This window comes from Sceloporus occidentalis, unplaced genomic scaffold (assembly GCF_023333645.1).
Source record: "Sceloporus occidentalis isolate IW3139 unplaced genomic scaffold, rSceOcc1.0.p SCAF_7, whole genome shotgun sequence".
Taxonomy (NCBI): domain Eukaryota; kingdom Metazoa; phylum Chordata; class Lepidosauria; order Squamata; family Phrynosomatidae; genus Sceloporus; species Sceloporus occidentalis.
The window spans coordinates 58312064-58329168 of record NW_028316987.1 but is presented as its reverse complement, the minus strand read 5'-3'; the positions used below and the strand labels follow the sequence as shown (position 1 = coordinate 58329168).

General features: G+C 40.9%; 1 protein-coding gene across 7 annotated transcripts in view; it reads left to right on the top strand.

Moving 5' to 3' along the window:
• The first annotated feature begins 234 nt into the window (after positions 1-234).
• The window catches only part of PALS2 (protein associated with LIN7 2, MAGUK p55 family member), a 68145-nt gene continuing 51274 nt past the window's right edge, over positions 235-17105 (top strand). For 6 of the 7 annotated variants that reach the window (XM_089533065.1, XM_089533066.1, XM_089533064.1 and 3 more), the window contains exon 1: positions 235-405. The gene's annotated coding sequence lies outside the window, so the exon portion shown is untranslated. Of the gene's footprint in view, positions 406-951; positions 1028-17105 lie in introns of those variants that run through there. The other variant, XM_089533063.1, reaches the window with a different exon arrangement.

Below are 17105 nucleotides of genomic sequence, written 5' to 3'. Positions count from 1 at the left end.
GTCCCCACCCACTCTTTGCGCACGCGCACATCCCCACCCCAAATCCAGCTCCCATGCTTCATATCCAGTTTAGCAATTGCAAGGCTGCTGCTGCTGCTGCTGCTCTGTGGCGCGCGCCAAAGGCAAGGAGAGCAGCCAGGGGCTGTGTGCGCGCGCCCAGGAGCCCAGAGGCGCCACGCGCGGGTCGCTCTCGCTGCTGCTGCTGCTGCTGCTGCTGGTGGTGGAAGAGGAGGCTTGGCTCTTGCGTGGGAGCTGCTTCTTCTTCCCAGACCTTCCAGGGAGGCTCAGGCTGAGGAAGAGGGCTGCTCCACGCGTGTCTTTGCTCCTTGGCGCCCCTGGTTTGGGAGGAAAGGGCTGGAAAGAGGCCCCAGAGCCAAGCCTGCCACCACCGCCGCCGCCTTGCAGGTAGTAGCCTTTTCCTGGTGGAGAGGGTGATGATGATGAGGATGATGATGGTTATTATTATTCTTTTGGCAAAGGAAAAGGGGGGAGGGCTGGGCTCTTGGGGAGTTTGTGGCACCAAAACCTGGACAAAAAAGAAGAAGGGTTCTGTGGCTTTTGGGGGGGTCTTGTGAGGGGTTCAGGCGGGAAAAGAGGAGTTGGGGAGGACCCCCCATAAACCCCCCCCAGGACAGGCCAAAGAATTTCTCCCCTTTGACCGCCTTCTTTGGCCTGTCCTGGGGGGGGGGGGGTTTATGGGGGGTCCTCCCCAACTCCTCCAGCAGACAGCCCCATTTCATTTCCCCTGCTCTTCCTTACCTTTGCCTTCTCTCCCCAATGGAGGGAAGGGAAAAAAGACTCAGGGAAGGGCAGATAATCCGCCTCTCTCTGGATTATCTCCCCGCCTTTTGGCCGGATTATCCCTCCCTCGCCTGCTTTGCCCTCCTCTCAATGCTGAGGGCGGTGCGGGACAAACCTTCCCCTCTTTTTTATCCCCTTCTCTCTCCTTTCCCCCCTTTTCCTCCTCCACCTTGGCTGCTGCTCCTTCTTCTTCTTCTTCTCCTCGGATGAAAGTCACACGTCTCCGGTGCGTTTGGTTTTAATGTTTGGGTGGAGAAGTGGTGCTTTGGTGTTTTTTCTCTTGCCAACAGCTGCAAATCCGCATCGATTTGGGTGGAGTTGGGGGGGTCTGATGGCAGAAAAGGTGGGTGGGCTGCAGTTGCTGTGGGGGCTGTCACCCCACTGGATTTGGGGCTTTGGGGGCTGAGAAGGTAAAAGGCAGGCATCTTAGTAAAGGGGAAGAGGAGCGCATGGGTTGAAGGAGAAGGTAAGGAAAGGTGGCCATTGCCAAATGTCAAGGGGAGAAGGCGCCTCCTCTTGCCAGGGTTGGGAGTCTGTCTTGGGGCTGTTGCTACCAAGCAGCAGAAGAAGATCACTTGGGTTTTTAATTTTGTTTTGCCTTTTTGATAGCCTGCTTTTTCCTTGCTTTCATAAACCTGCTTACTTTTAAAAAATGGCATTCAAACTCTTAGGTGCCTCCCAAACCAGGTCCAAAACCCACTGCAGAAATAATCCAGTTTGAGGCCGCTTCAACCACCCAGGTTCAGTGCTGGGAAATCCTGGGAATTGTAGTTTGTTGTGGCACCTGCACTCTGACAGAGAAGGCTGGATGTCTCACAAAACTACTGTTCCCAGGATTCCCCAGCATTGAGGCAGGGCAGTGAAAGCAGTCTCAAACTGGATGGTTTAGTGTGTTTTGGACCTTGGAAAGTGTGGGTTTTAGGAATGCAGCTCTTTGGGGTTTTGTTTTTTTTACACATGTACCCACACTGTGGGATATTCTGTTCTATATTTGCCTAGCTGGAGTGTAACATTTGTGCTGCTAAAGTCATCCCTGTACAAGGCAGACACACTTGGTCCTCCTTTTTTTCCAAAACCCGTTCTATGTTTCAGCCTCGGCTTCTGTGTCAGAGAGCTCTGGTGCCACAATAAACTACAGTTCCCAGGGTTCCCTAGCACTGAGCCAGGGCAGTCAAAGCAGTCTCAAACTGGATTATTTCTGCAGTGGGCTTTGGATCATAGTTTAGTTAAAACATGGGAATGGATTATTATTACTATTGCTATTATTATTATTATTTGCGTGGATCTCATCTGTTTTTAGCTCTAGAGCCAGCCCTGAATGGAGCACAGACTTTTTCTTCTTTTAATGGCTGGCTTTGGGCCAGTTGGTTGTGGCTGTTGCTGACAGCAGGAGGGGCGGCCATCATTTAAACTCACTTGCTCTGACCACACACCAATATAAGGTAATCATGTTTGGCCCATGGTACAGCTAGAGGTTGTAATCTGGTTATGTGGCTCTTACTTTAGCAGAATCCCTCCTCTTTCCTCCTTTCACCTTTCTGAGCTAAATGCAGGGATCTGAATGGGCTGCTGCAGAGCTCCTTAACAGTTCTGCTGCGCAGAACCCAAGGCTCACATTCATCACTGAAACTTCATTTGTATTGGCTTTGGGAAGAACAGGGGCCATGGGAAACTGGAAAGAGGCAGGCAACTATAAATAGACCTTTGGACTAGAGGAAGCTTTGAGCAAATTCTGGATATTATATTTGAATAGCTAGTTTCTGTTCATTAGGCTAGGGGGCTTGGTGGTGACTGTCATAATGTTCCTGTTAGGGCTTATGCTGTGTAGTTTTAAAGGACTAGCAAATGCTCTTTCTTATTACAGTATGTGCTTGCAGATGCTTCAGAGAAGAGCCTTTCATACTGAATCAGTATTGATAACTAATTCATAAATTCAAACAATCTTGAACTCAGCAGACAAACTGATGAAATTCTAGAATTCTGATTAGACAGCCATCATCCTGTGTCCTTAAAACTTTGTTTGCAGTATGTAGATTGCTTGGCACGGCCCATTTAGGCAAGATGTTTACAGCAGCAGTGCTTTGTGCCCTGAATGATAATGGAGATCACTGTTGTGTATACAATTTATGTTGTTAAATGTTCTCTTCAGTAGTTCTACTTTGTACTACAATTGCACCTCAGTATTTCATTGAATAAATATCAGTTCATCAGAACCTTCATCATGTCTGGAAACTGGGTTGGGATTGTTTCTCTGATGTTTTAGACTAACAGTGATTACTTATCATAGACAGAACTCTGAAGGAGTGATTTTGATGTTTTATTGCTGTATTTGGGCAAATACTGGATACCAAAATCCTTAGGAAGTAGCTGCATAGTTTTTGTAAAATGCATACAATATCATTTCTTCTAAATCAAAAAGATGTTTTTATAAATGGCAATATATTAGTGTCATGTGATAATTAGTTTCCCACTCCCTTTTATTAATGGGGATGGCTGCAAAAGGGTGGGGGAACACTCATGTATTAGCCTATAATCCTAAAGAAAATGTATCTAAGCAGGATTGTTCAAAGTTTTGCTAACAGCTTGCAGTTTTGCTAAATGGGTTGAATATTAAACATGTATTTATAGGAAAAAAATCAACTTTAATTTGTTAATGAGCTCACTAAATAGAAAGTAAATGTTCTCAATGACATGTTGAGTGTAGAACTGGAAGACATACCCTGGATCAGTGTGCAAAGGGATCTTGTAGTACTTTTGAGATTACCTGACAGAAAAGAGTTGGTAGCATAAGCTTTTTTAGGCTAAGTCATATGAAACAGACTCAGGGGCTCAACAGACCACCCCTTTGGAGCGGTCTGAAGCCACTCCTTTCCTCCCCAGATCAGGGCCATGGCAACTACATGCATCACCCTGATCTGGCCTTTCCCTGGTGCAAAAAGAAGCCACAAAAAGTGGCTCCTTTTTGTGCCATGGAAAGGGCCCCTAGCTGCTGCAGCAGTGGCTGTTCTCCACTTCTTTGGTGCAGCGTGTGTAAATGCTGAGCCGAAGATGTGGTATGGTGCCACCCACCATGTGGTTGCTTGGGCGGCATCATGCCGGCATGGGGCGGGCGGCTGACATGCAGTCACCACGCCCCCACTCTGCCCCCACACCATCTCTTTATGCTGGTCTATACAATCCCTCAGCCTATAAACATTTACTGTATTTTCTGGTGTATAGGACTACTTTTTAACCCAGGAAAATCTTCTCAAAAGTCGGGGGTCGTCTTGTACGCCGGGGGTCGTCTTATAGGGCAGGTGCTGAAACCTCCGAGCCGGACTGGAGAATCTTCAGTCGCTGCATATGTAACTGAAGGGCAGAGCAATCTGCAAGCGTCCGGGACGCCTGGGGTATGGAAAAAAGAGCCGTGTTTGCAATACCGCTCTGATAGTCTTGGAGACAGCGCAGGCTGGGCAGGCAGGGAGAGCTGACCAGTCCAAGCAGGCTTTGTATATAATAAGTTTTCCTGCTAAGTATCTGCATGTCATAAGCATTTGAATTAAAATTACCATATTGAAATCAAATCTGATGTTTTTTTTTAATTTTTATTTGGTGTGCATTGGAAGGGGGTAGTCTTATACGGCAAGTATATCCCAAACTTTGTATTTTAACTGGAAAATTTGGGGGTCGTCTTATACGCCCAGTCGTCTTATACGCCGGAAAATATGGTATGTTACTAACTAACTTCTTTCAGTTAGTTTCAAAGGTGCTACAAAATCCCTTTGCATGTTGGGTGTAGACATCCAGATAATTCATTATTTTCATTCCTAAGCAAGCTGTGCTTGGAAAGAACTAAGAATTCTCTTTTCACAGTGATATTTAGAGTTTGTTGTATTTTCAGGTATATTTGGATAAAACAGACGTATTTATCAAAATAGCATGTAATTCTTAGCACTCTATTAGTACACAGCTGTTGATTGTTACTAAAAGACAACGGAAGATTATATATAGAAGAAAAATAGTTGCAGATGCTGAATATGGAATTCGAATTATGCAGTGGAATGGTAAATAATGTTGATATGAAAAGCAGACTTCTGTAGTTTTGCTTTAGTATCGTATCTCTTTCACTGTACTTGAGAAAGGTATATTCTCTGTAGATACAAATGTCATGTGAAAATAGTTAAGTAGAGAATCCTTGAGCCGCCTTAATATGTTCTTGTGTGAAGAGTCATGTGGGCAGAAAGGATACAGGGTTATTCCTCTGGCCTCAATGTTTATAAAGTGTCACTTACCTAAGCCTCTTCTTATCCCTGCTGTTGAGATATTGTCTGAAGCAAACAAGCCTATATGCATAGTAGTAGATTCGTGTAGATTTCCTTTGATCCAGGAACCCACACAGATTTTCTTATCTCCAACATTCAGTGTAATGCATGGACAGGCCAAATGAAATTACACATAATCAGGGCCTAATACATAAATGCTTAGCCCTCATGTGAATAAAACTTGAAGGAGACTTAAGTGTGTGGAATAGAGAAAGGGGTCAGTGGAATTGGTGCCAAAGATAAGAGTAGTTCTAAATGTTGTAAGCTGTCAGATAGAATGTTAAAATGCAGGTAAGACGACTTGTGTGCAGTGGAAACTGAAATGCTAGGTAGAATATATTTCTGTCTTCATGTTTCTGCCCCATGTTAATGTTCCTACCTTAATCGTATAGAGCAGTATAGACTACTGCTTCTGAAGATGAATATTAGTAAAGGCCAGCACTTCTGTAGTTAATGAACAGAGCTCTATCTCATTCTGTGTGAATATAGACATTAACATGCCACCTTTCTTCTGTTGATCTTAAAGTGGTGTGCATGGCTTTCCTCAGTTCAGGCTGAAGGAGCATTGCTGGCTTGGTGTCACCTGGTGAGTTTCAAGGCACAATAGAGGCTTGAACCCTAGCCTCCAAAGTTGATCTGTGAAAGAGCATGGTTATTTTTAATTCATGAAGATCCTAGAGCACTGGTTAGCCACTGTAGGAAGGAAGTGCTCAAGTAGATGGGCCTTGCAACTGTTTCAATAAAATAATTTCATGTTCTTAATAACTGTAGTAAATATGGGCTGAGATCTCATAACGTGGTGAAGAAGAAATCTACGCTTTTGGGTGCTGTCTGTGCAACACCAGTTTGAAGGAAATAGGGTATAACTCCACAGCTAATGCATGACCAGTGCAGGCAGGAGACTCCCAAGAATTGTCTGGTTCCATTTTTGCAGCCGTGAAAAGGGAACAGATATTGCCCTTCTGGACAGCCAGTGTACTTGCTGGAGCTTGAGAACAGACGTGAAGATTTTTCCACCCCAGGTATAAAACTTTAGCCAGGTGGTGCCCAGGAGCCTCCCCCTCTACCACCCACTGGTTGGCCATGAAAGTGTGCTCCAGCACCTTCAAATGTGGTATAGTATGGATGTGTATGTGTGTACTACAGTATTTCACCAGATAGCTCCTTTCCCAGTTACTACTTAACTACAGTTAAGACGTATGCTGATATAAACAGGAGGAAGCTGTAATTTCTTTGCAGTCTGAAATATAGTATTCTTCCCATGTTACATGACCTGCCACCATTCACTTTGTAGCAACATTGTAATGCTAGCTAGGTCTATAGTAGAGGCTGTACAACATAGCAGCCTTAGTGTATGCCATTAGTTTGTCTTTAAAGTTTCATGGCTTATAAAACCATTTCTAGTCTAACTCTTTCCAGATGGGCAGTGTTAAGTTACAGCACTGGGCTATACTGATTATTAAGGATCTCTTCAAGTGTCCAGATAGCCTCAATCTAGCTAACTTGGGGCAATTCAAATAGTCATCCAGCCAGTACATTTCCAGATGGTATAAGACAAAGGAGGTAACCAGTCTACTTAGTATTTGTCTTGATATAAGTCTAGTCTCACAGTTGGATATACAGTCTGCTCTTGCTTTACGTGGGGGATCCATTCCGGACTCCCCCGCGTAAGGCAAATACAGCGCATGCTCAAGCCCCATTTAACTGAATGGGGCTTGTGCATGCGGTTGTGTGGTGGTGCACGTGCACCATGGGCGCGCACCCCATTAATCACAATGGGACGCACCGCCCCACACACCCTGCACACTCCCACATGGCTTCCAGCATATGCTGAAAACCACATATGATGTGGGCGCACTGTACCTCCTTCAAATACATGTATAGCTTGTGAAAGCATTAGGTGGATGTAAGGAAAGTTATGAAGGTCATTGATGTAAGAGCTGGCGATAAAGCTTATTCTTGATTCAGTGGTTTGTGCCACAAAGAACCCATTTGTAGTATATAGTTTAGTCAACACTTATCTCTAGGAGAATCAGACATGCTGAATTGTTTTTCAGATGGTTTTGATTACCAAGAACAGAAACCGATTGAAGAGCATAGTGATATCGACACTGCTTTTACAGTATAAGCAAAGGTGATGGTGTTTGATCTACTTTGTTTTTGAAGAACTTTATTATACTGTACATACTTTTCCACACTTGGTTATTCTGGCTTTCCTAGTACATTTTTCAGTGATTCATTGAAAAGAAACACCTCTGCACAGAAGGGGAGGGACTGTGAGTGCTTTTCACCTTTTACTACGTTGAACATCAACCTTCAAGAGTTGTTTTTGGAATGGATACATGGGTAGGAGGTATGAAAAACAAGAATGCAAGAAATGCTATGTTGAGTCAAATGAAAGGCCTATCTAGTTCAACATTGTATGCTCTCACTGGTCCATCAGTTGTTCATGTGAAGCATGCTGGTTCCACATGTGTTGGAACTGCACTTACCATCACCTGCACTCTCCATTTCACATTCCCCAGAGGCACACTCCTTCTGACACTCCTGTAACCATTGATGGCCCTATCCTTATATTCTCCTTTTTCATTCTCCTTATAAAGCTATTCCAAGTTGCCAGCCATACCTTATGGTAATAAATTCCACAGTTTTAACTATGCAGTTACTTCTTTTGATCAATCTTGAATACCTTACATTAAGCTAGATAATACTAGGTTCTGGTATCATTAGAGAGAAAGGCATCTGTTTCCTTATGCCATATGTACTTCTGTACATTTCTGTCTTATCCACCGTTGCTCACATTTTTCCTAATTTAAACCGCCCCAAACATCATAACCTTTCTTCAGAGGACAGTTGCTCCACTTCCTGGAAAAGCCTGTTGTGTTCATGTTCTTTGCAAAGTGTATTTCCTAAATGTAAAGAAGAATACAGTTGTCCCTCCATTTGTGCAGACTTTAAATCTGCATCCCTTGATTATGCGTGAGGAGCAAATGGAGGGACATAAAATGGGGCCTGCAGCTTGTGACCACGGATACCCACAGGGATGTACCTCAATTCAAGCCAATGGGGCTTGAATATTGGCGGGTTTTCATTTTTGCAGGGTGTGTGTGTGTGAGAGAAACTGTATTGTAAATATACATATTTCTTAAGTAAAGTAACTGTCTAACTTTGAAAAACACACTGTATGGATGAGCAAAAACAGTATGTTGTCAAAGAAAATAATGATTGAAATGAGAAATCAATTGATGAGGCTTCCTTCAAATGTGCTCTGAACCATTTGCTGATGGATTTGAGTGAAAATATTCTGATAATTATGTATGCTGAGTAACCCGTTGGGTAACGTTTCTGTGTGTTTGTTGAAACCCTCAAGGAATTCCAGTATATTGATGAGACATCTCTTTGCTTTGTAGTAGTTTTGTTTGTTTCTTCCATTTATGGCAAGTTCTTCTGTCTGATGTTCTTTCCCACTTTTTCTCCAGTCTGTGACTGAAGGCAGCTAATTTTCATGTTTGAAAATGCTAGCCTTGGAGTTTCTGTCAACATGCTTGTCTGAGGTTTGGACCATATCCTGTGTTCTGTTGGCTCCTTGGCTCCTTTTGGGAGAAAAACAGTTCTGTTCTGGCTGCCTTCCATTGCTTGATGGAGACTAACATTTTATTACAGGTTAATGGTGATTGCAATTTCCAAGTGAAATGATAATCTGTTCCCTGTGATTTCTTACTTTTTAGGTAGTACAGTTCAGAAACATCTTTCTTTATTCTCCCTGTTAAATCCCTCTTAAATTAATTTAGGTATGAGTGTTTTATTTCAATATTGTCTATATAGAATATAGGAGCCAGTGTGGTGCAGTGGTTTGACCGCAGGGCTAGGACTCTGGAGATCAGGGTTCAGTTCTCTGCTTGGCCACGGAAAGCCACTGGGTGACCTTGGGCAGGTCACAAGTCAAACCCTCTCAGCCCCAGAAAACCCTGTGACAGATTTGCCTTCGGGTTGCCTTAAGCTGGCAATGACTTACAACAAATACTGTATATGAATACAATGTCTAAATCCACTTTCTTGAAGGATGCTTTTATGACTTTGTTTTAACTCTTTTTGTCTAAGAGATGTTTCCTCTTAAAATGCTTTCTTGACTTAAGCTGGGCATTTTTAACAGAGTTGTGGTCTTCTGTTCTTTCAATCCAGACAAGGTTTTGGTAACTAAAAAGTCTTTTTCCCCATAGCTCTCTTATCCAACTAAAGCTGTTTTTTATAAAACAAAGTAAGTGCACAATCCCCCCCCCCCCTTAAGATGGGCATGAAGATAAAACTTGGCCAGACGTTTGTGATATAGAAAATGATGTATCTGTAGAATATGTTATTTCTGGAATATGGGTTTTCATAGTTGCATTGGGTATGTGTCTTTCTCACTTAGTGGCAAATATGTTTCAACTGTTTGTGGAATGTTTAAATAGTTTTTATGCTACCTACAGAAATTTGACTTTCAACTGTTCTATTTAATCTTCTTTTAACGCTTTCTCTCTCTTTTCTGTTGCTGTTCCCCTAGAAATTAAATTACTGATAGCCTGCTGAACTAAATAGTATTATTATAGTTGCTAGGAGACTTAAGCAACAATCCTAAACCGCTTGCTTCCTTGGAAGTAAGTGTCACTATTGTTAAACTTACTCATTTAATGGATCCTCCACATTCCTTGAGGTACTTCAGGTTGGGATTGACTTGGTAATTGGGTCTGTCTTGGTGAGCATTGTCAGTCTGAAATTTATTACATTTCGTGTGTGTTGCTTTCCTGACTTGTTTATGTTTCAAGATCATGGTTGCTAGGTTTATTCAGGAGACTGAGAGTGTATCTTTTGTCAGGAGGTTATAAGTTACACGATTAGCTAAACGTTATCAGAATCTGTCTGTCTTCTTGGCTGTCATGGCTTGGCCTCCAAGGTCCTCTTAATTGCTCATATCTTACTGCCACTAGGAAGTGGCCCTCCTGTCTGTTGCCATGCAATGGGACTACTACAAGCACATTTGCTTTAAAGTCTACCCTAAAGCAGAGCCCTCTGTACCTGAGCGCATCATCTACTCCAGTTCTTCTAATTCATGTGACCTTGATTGTGATGACCCAGCTGTGGTACAAATGATACAAGTTACCACCAGAAGATTATGGCATATCTGGACAGGAGTAGAATTAGAAGGCCTGCACTGTGCTGATTCCTGCTCCTCATCTTGGGAAAATAGAATTAAAGCCATTTTAGGTTATATAGGAATCATGTGTAAATTATCTTTGTCTCAACTGGTCTGTATCACAAGGTGCGACAGAGAAAGTACCACCGAAGAGATGCTTGTAAAACACCTTAAGTGAGTGTACTGTTCTGCATTTTGAATGAATGGACCTGGAACAGAACCGAATAGAGGAAAGCAATATTTTCTCAGAGATTTTTGAATGACTGTCTATCATTGACTTTGCTGCCGTTTTAGGAATCCTTATGAAAGTACATGTTGCTTTTCCCAAAAACCTATCCTTAGATGGTTTTAACTATAAAAGGGCATTGTGCAAAAACAATAAATATTTGAATTTAATTCTGATGTAGTTAGAAAAGATATACAACAAATATTTAAGATTGTGAATTAACACATGATAGAATGCTGCTAATGCAGTTTTCTATGCTAGCTTTGTCACATGTGGGCAGGATTTGGCAGAAAAGCCAACCCATATTGGGTGATACCATGGCATCATCACTAGCTTCTTTCCTCTTTTTTTTGCTTTAAGGAGCTTGTAGCAGTATTATGTTTGAATTGCCTGAGGCAACTTAATGAGCTTCAAAGGTGATCAAGGGCTCAAATGTAGGATTCCTGTGTTGCTTTCCCATGAGATGTGTGGTACAAGGTTTCATAAAATTTAGTGTGCCAATAAACAGATATGTTCTGGAAATTTTAAAATGTCAAAATCTGTATTTCAGCCAGTTTTTAACATGCTATAGATAGAAATCTCTCCCAGAACAGGAATGCATGATGAAGTAATAATATTTGAAATTAGCAGAGAATAAATCGGAATGAATTTAGTGGGATTTGAGTATGCATATGATTTTTTAATTGTCTGGTGAAGGAATATTATCTTGCATAATTTTACAGACTATCATACTTATTTTACTAGAAGACAGAGCGACAACAACAACAACCCAAGTTGAAGCAGTGTGATTTTTCATAACAAACTCCACCCCCATCAGCAACTTTAAAGACTTCCATTGCTAACTGATATGGTTAAGTGTAAGAATTTGTTGTTTTTTAAAAAAGAAATCACATCTTTGTGCCTAGGTTGTATTCTACCTTAACATCAAATTATGCAATAATTCCTTTCATGATAGACTGAAATGATTAGGCAAATTAAATTTGCTTAACCCTCATCCAGACAGATTTTTAAAAAAAAACTTGGGTGGGATACAGACCGGCCAAAAAGGGTGGTGTGCCGCCGCTGGCGGCGGGAAGCCACAGCAGATAAACCAGCAGAAAAAGAACCCCCAAAAAGCGGGTTCTTTTTCCTTCGCACTTGCGACCCCCGAGTGCGCAAATGGCGCACTCGTGACATCAGAAGTGCGCCACGTCGTGCGGACGCTAAGCGTCCGTCACATCAAAATAGCAGCACCCATGTGTACAGGGCGCCACTATTTTGACATACGGAGTACGTACTAGGGTTAGGGAGCGTCTGTATGGTGTACGCTCTCTAATCCTAGTACCGCCGCAGCCACGCCACATTTTGCCCATCTGTAACAGGCCTTGGATTGAGTATGTTAATCTGAAGTATTTTCTGGGCCAATAAACATTCCAGTGTATTGTGGAGTAATGAAATGCTCCAAGTCTCCAGGAGATTTTGTGGGTGCTGAATGAAGGGATTAATATTGAAACGCCCAGAGCCAGAAAGCACTTGTTCACATGTGGAGTACTATTTCTGAGTAGCCATCAGTCTGCCTTGTTTGGGGAAAAGAAACAAAAAGTAACCAACACACATGCTATAGATTTGTTAGGACAATTTTTGTGTATATATTTTCTTGTGTATTTTGTATATTTTTTAAAACATGCATGACATGTGGCTGAAACTTGGAGACTTTGTTTACAACTGTTAGGTGACAATGTTGAAAAATACCTACCTTCTAGGCCTGAGTACAACCTGCAGCAAATTGCCTCTCTCTGTGAAGATCAGGGTTAAATGAATCTGAACTTACAAACAAATTGTCGGAATACTTTCTTTTTTCAAAGTTGTTTCTTTCTTCAGTATGTTCACTTCCTTCATTGGCAGACTCATGAAAACAAACACAGCAAGAGCTTTGTTCTCCCCAGTTTAATTTCTTCCATAACAAGCTAAAAGGTATGTTTACATGAGTTCAGAATGTTTTTCTGGGAGGAAAAAAACCGCTGAAGAAATTAGATGTCTAAACTCTGGGCAGAGTTTAGCTATTCAATGGTGACATGGCAATTCTTTCTCCACTAGTAGTTAATCACCTGTTAGGCTGCTGATATAAAAAGTTAGTAGTAGCATGATTGTTCAGAGCCCTCTCCTTCTTTGGAATCTGGATTTTACCTGGTCACATGCAACTTAAATAGGGATATTAAAGTTTTCATGAGGCTGCTAATATATTGGAAAGAGCAGCCATTTGACTCCAATTATAATTCACTTTTTTGCACACACTGTGACGCACCTGTAGTTTGTGTGACTAAAAATTATTAATGAAAACAGTATAGTGTTTGAACATTTGTGGCAGAACATTGGACATATGGCTCTGAATAAATTAATGCTAACCATGTTTGTATCCTGCATTAGTGGCTGCATTTTTAAAAGTCTTTTTAAAATCCTGGTTACTCCTAACAAAATGAATACATTCTTCTGGAGAGTGTTCAGGTAGATGCTTGCATATTTTTTGTGTCTTCAGCAAGAGGCATTCTGTGTGCTTTGTGGTTCTGATCTTGAAGACTTCTCTGGGAGTTACTGTTGGTTCAAACTGCTGCCACTGGAATTTTGACTGGAATCAGTGGATCAGGTCACTTTTAATTAAGTTCACTGAATTCTCTCACTAATTAAATAAAATTACCACTCATGCTTGATTAATTATTATTAAATATATATATCTATATAAGTAAACTTAAACTTTAATATGAAGTTGACTATGGGGTGAAGCAGATGGACAGGATGGAGTTGCCAGAAGCTGCTCCCAGCCCGATCACCCCAGGGTCGTGGTGAAGACACTGCGGCCCAAGGGCACCTTCTGCTACTACCCTTAATAGGAGAGGGAAAGATCAGCTCTTTTGGGGGCCAGATTTGGGTTGCCTTAAGGGTCCCCGGGGCGGCTTCCAGGTGATCTGAGGTCATGCATCATGTAAAGCCTGGCCCCTGAAGTGGCCGGAAGCCACCCCCATCTACCTGTCTGTTTTGGGCCTGTGATAGTGGCTACTCAGTGTGCTGTTGAGGATACTATTGACATTTAATTGATTCTAGTCAATACTGTTCCTTTCACTTTTGACTATAATGCATATAGTGCAATGTCAGGGGTTTTATTTTTCTTAAAAAAACAATTCGCTAGGTCTTGAGATTTGAAAAAAGGGTTGGGCAGGCCACATGGGTCACACTTTACATGGCTCTGCTTTATATTTTTGGGGAAGGGCAAAATATCCTTGATAATTAAGAGCTTGAACAATGCATGCAGGGAAAGGCAGTATCAGTCCTGTTCCAGTGAGATCTCTTCCCCCTGAATGATACCAGTTGCCGTTGGGAAGGATTAGAGGAGAGAATGGTAGTAGATGAAGCTCTGTATTAGGTACCTGCTGTTGCAGGATTATTCCCTCACCATCAGTAGGGCTGTCAGCCATCAGCCATCTTGTGAGAAAGACCTTGCTTGCTTTTATTTTACAGGGGAACATGTCTCAGAGAATATTGGAGTCTCCTTCTCTGGAGGTTTTTAAACAGAGGGTGGATGGCCATCTGTCAGGAGTTCTTTGATGGTGTATTCCTGCATGGCAGGGGATTGTACTGGATTTCCTTTGGTGTCCCTTCCAGCTCTTGTGGTGTCTTCCAACTCAATCAATCATTCTATGACTATTTTTTTAATTAAATTTTCATTGTTGTTACTTGTCAGCTTCTTTGGAATGATTTTATCCTGAAAAGTGGAGTATAAATTGACATAATTCTAACCATTCCTGTTTTTCATAGATTCTGATCACTTATTCCTCTGTAAAGCAAAAAAGTAGATGGTTAGTTTCTCCTTCAGGCTTTATGTTAAAGCATTAGCCATTGCTGAACAAGTGTGGAGAGTACAGATTGTTGTTACAGTTGATGCAGGTCATAAATGCTCAGGCATTCTGGCTGCTAATAATACTGCTATATTTACTTTATGAAGGGACATTTGTGTAATTTTCCTAGTGTTCTGTAAGGTTTCTGAGTCAGATTAGTCAAGCATCAATCTTCATGTTAGCACTGGAACTGAAAGTCTCAGAATTGTCATCACTGATAGATGCTTTTTAAAGCCCTGAATACAGATTCTCTTCCCTTTAGCTGTAACTGGAGACTATTTTAAAGTTCAGATATTATTGCTGGTGTTTTACTTGATCAGTAAAAATTTTCAATAGATCTAAACTCATTGTTGACAAATCACAGTTAATCTTACTAATAAGGCAGGCCTTCATGATTATTATGTTCCCTCCTCTCTTTTCTTTCCATCTCTTATAAGCCTCCTTACATACTGTATGCTCAGAATTCACAAACAGTTGTACTTCATTTATTGTTTTTTTAATACACTTAGTAACATGAACTTGTTTGCATAAGTACTAACAAATGACACAGTACTAATACTGTACTAATATTAATACAGTTTTAATGCTAAAAATGACCAATAGCAACATCCACTACCAGACTCTGTGGGCACTTAAAAATGGTCAGATTTAAACTGTAAAATCTAGAATATAAGATCCCTGGCAGAAGAGGAAAGATATGTGTGGGCATCAGTTGTCTGTTGGTGAAAAGATAAGTGTGTACACCAGATGAACCTCTTTGTGATATGTATTCCATAAGGGTTACCTTTCAAAAGTTTCTTTATGCCTTTTCTTGTAGCCTCTTACCTACATTCTCTGGTTTCCAAAGGTGACCTAAGGGTCTAGACAGAGGAGTACATATGGGAAAACATGTTCCTTGCCGTTTACTTCCTGCACTTTCATTTTTGCCATGGCTACCATATTTTCTGCTTCTCCTTTCAAACAAAGTGCAAGCTAACATTTTCAAGTTATGTATGTTGAATTATTCAAAACTGGCTTAACTTGGAACTGTGTTAGTTTTCTGTTGGGATAGTGGCACAGCTTTGATATCATTTGAGCAATCATCAGTAGATTTGACTTCAAGTGGATAAAAGTATGCTGGCAAAGCAAACTTTTTTCCTCTCTGGTCCTTTTATGGACTAAAGGACTAAAGCTGTGTCCTTTAAAAACATTTTTAGTGATAGAATTTGTCCACAGCTTTTGATTGCTTGTCTTGCCTTGACTTGTTAATCAGTCCCTCTCACTTTGTAACCCATAGAGAAGATTTTATAGTTTCAGGCAGTTTTTAACATTTTAATGTGTTATTGGAACATTCATTAAATCAATAGACTAAGAGACATGTAAGATAAGGCGCTAGGTGATGGGAAAACAGATTATGGAAGTTAAATTGGGGAAATAATAATTCAAAAACTGAAGGAGGCTTAATCTTCTGGGTATCCCTCTTTGATTTGTCAGATTTGTTCATAAACCTTTAAGTATTCATGGTTTTTGAAACAATTTTTCAACTTGAAAACGTGCCCCACAAGGTATATGGTTATTGAACATACATTTAATGCTGAAGGCTTTTCACAATAATGTCATGTGTAAGAGGTTTTATAAACAGTGAGCTACTTGTTCAGAAAGGATCTTTTTTCCTTCTCTGTGCAAGCTGATCATTGCAACCTTTGATAAAAAAATAAATAAATCACAATTTCTATATGCCATGTCAATTTCACTTTACAGTGTGCAGTTCTTTTCTTTTGTACCCATTTGTGTATAAACATCTATCTTCTGAGGACAGTTGGTGCATCTAACACATTTGGATCTGGTCTGCAAAACAATGTATTACTCTTCAAGCTACAAGAAAGCTCATTAATGTTCAAAGAGTCATGAGAAATCTTCAGAGAAATTACCTGGTGCATTTGCAATCCCTAAACTCCAACAAGGGACCTAAATAGCCTAAAGGAACCAGATCCTGTCTGATCTGGAAAGCTAAGCAGGGTTGGCCCTGGTTAGCACTTGAATGGGAGGCAGCCAACAAATTTGAGTCTCTCTTATCCAAAATGCTTATGACCAGAAGGGTGTTGGATTTCAGATTTTAAAAAGATATTGAAATATTTGCATATAAATAGTGAGATATCTTCGAAGTGAGGACCATGAAATTCATGTATGTTTCATATACACCTTTGTTTATGTTGTATTATTATTAATGTTTTTAATAATTTTGTGCATGAAACAAAGTTTGCATACACCGAACCTTCAGAAAGTAAAGGTGTCACTATATCAGCTACCCATGTGGACTATTTTGGATTTTGGACTATTGGATTTTGGAATTCTGGATAAGGGATGCTCAAACTGTACCTGTATCAGGTGTGGAAGGCTATATTTCAAAGCAGGGAAATGACAAAAAGCACCTGTGAATAATCCTTGCCTAAGAAAAACCTATGAAATTTATGAAGTTGCCATAAGTCAACAGGCCACTTGAAGGCCTATATATACATACACAGACTTCAAACAGCTGTTTGGTGTATTGGCAGGAGGGTTATGCTTCTTGCAGGCAAGCAGAATGATGGGCCTTATAAGATAACACCACCTTTGCTTCTTTCCTGTAATTTATATATTTATTCCAATACAGCAGACAACATTCTTCAAAAATACTAGAGCATGGCATAAACTCTGATGTACTAAACTAAATTTCTGATATCTTGAGTGTAAGGCTGCGGATGACTGTCTGAAAT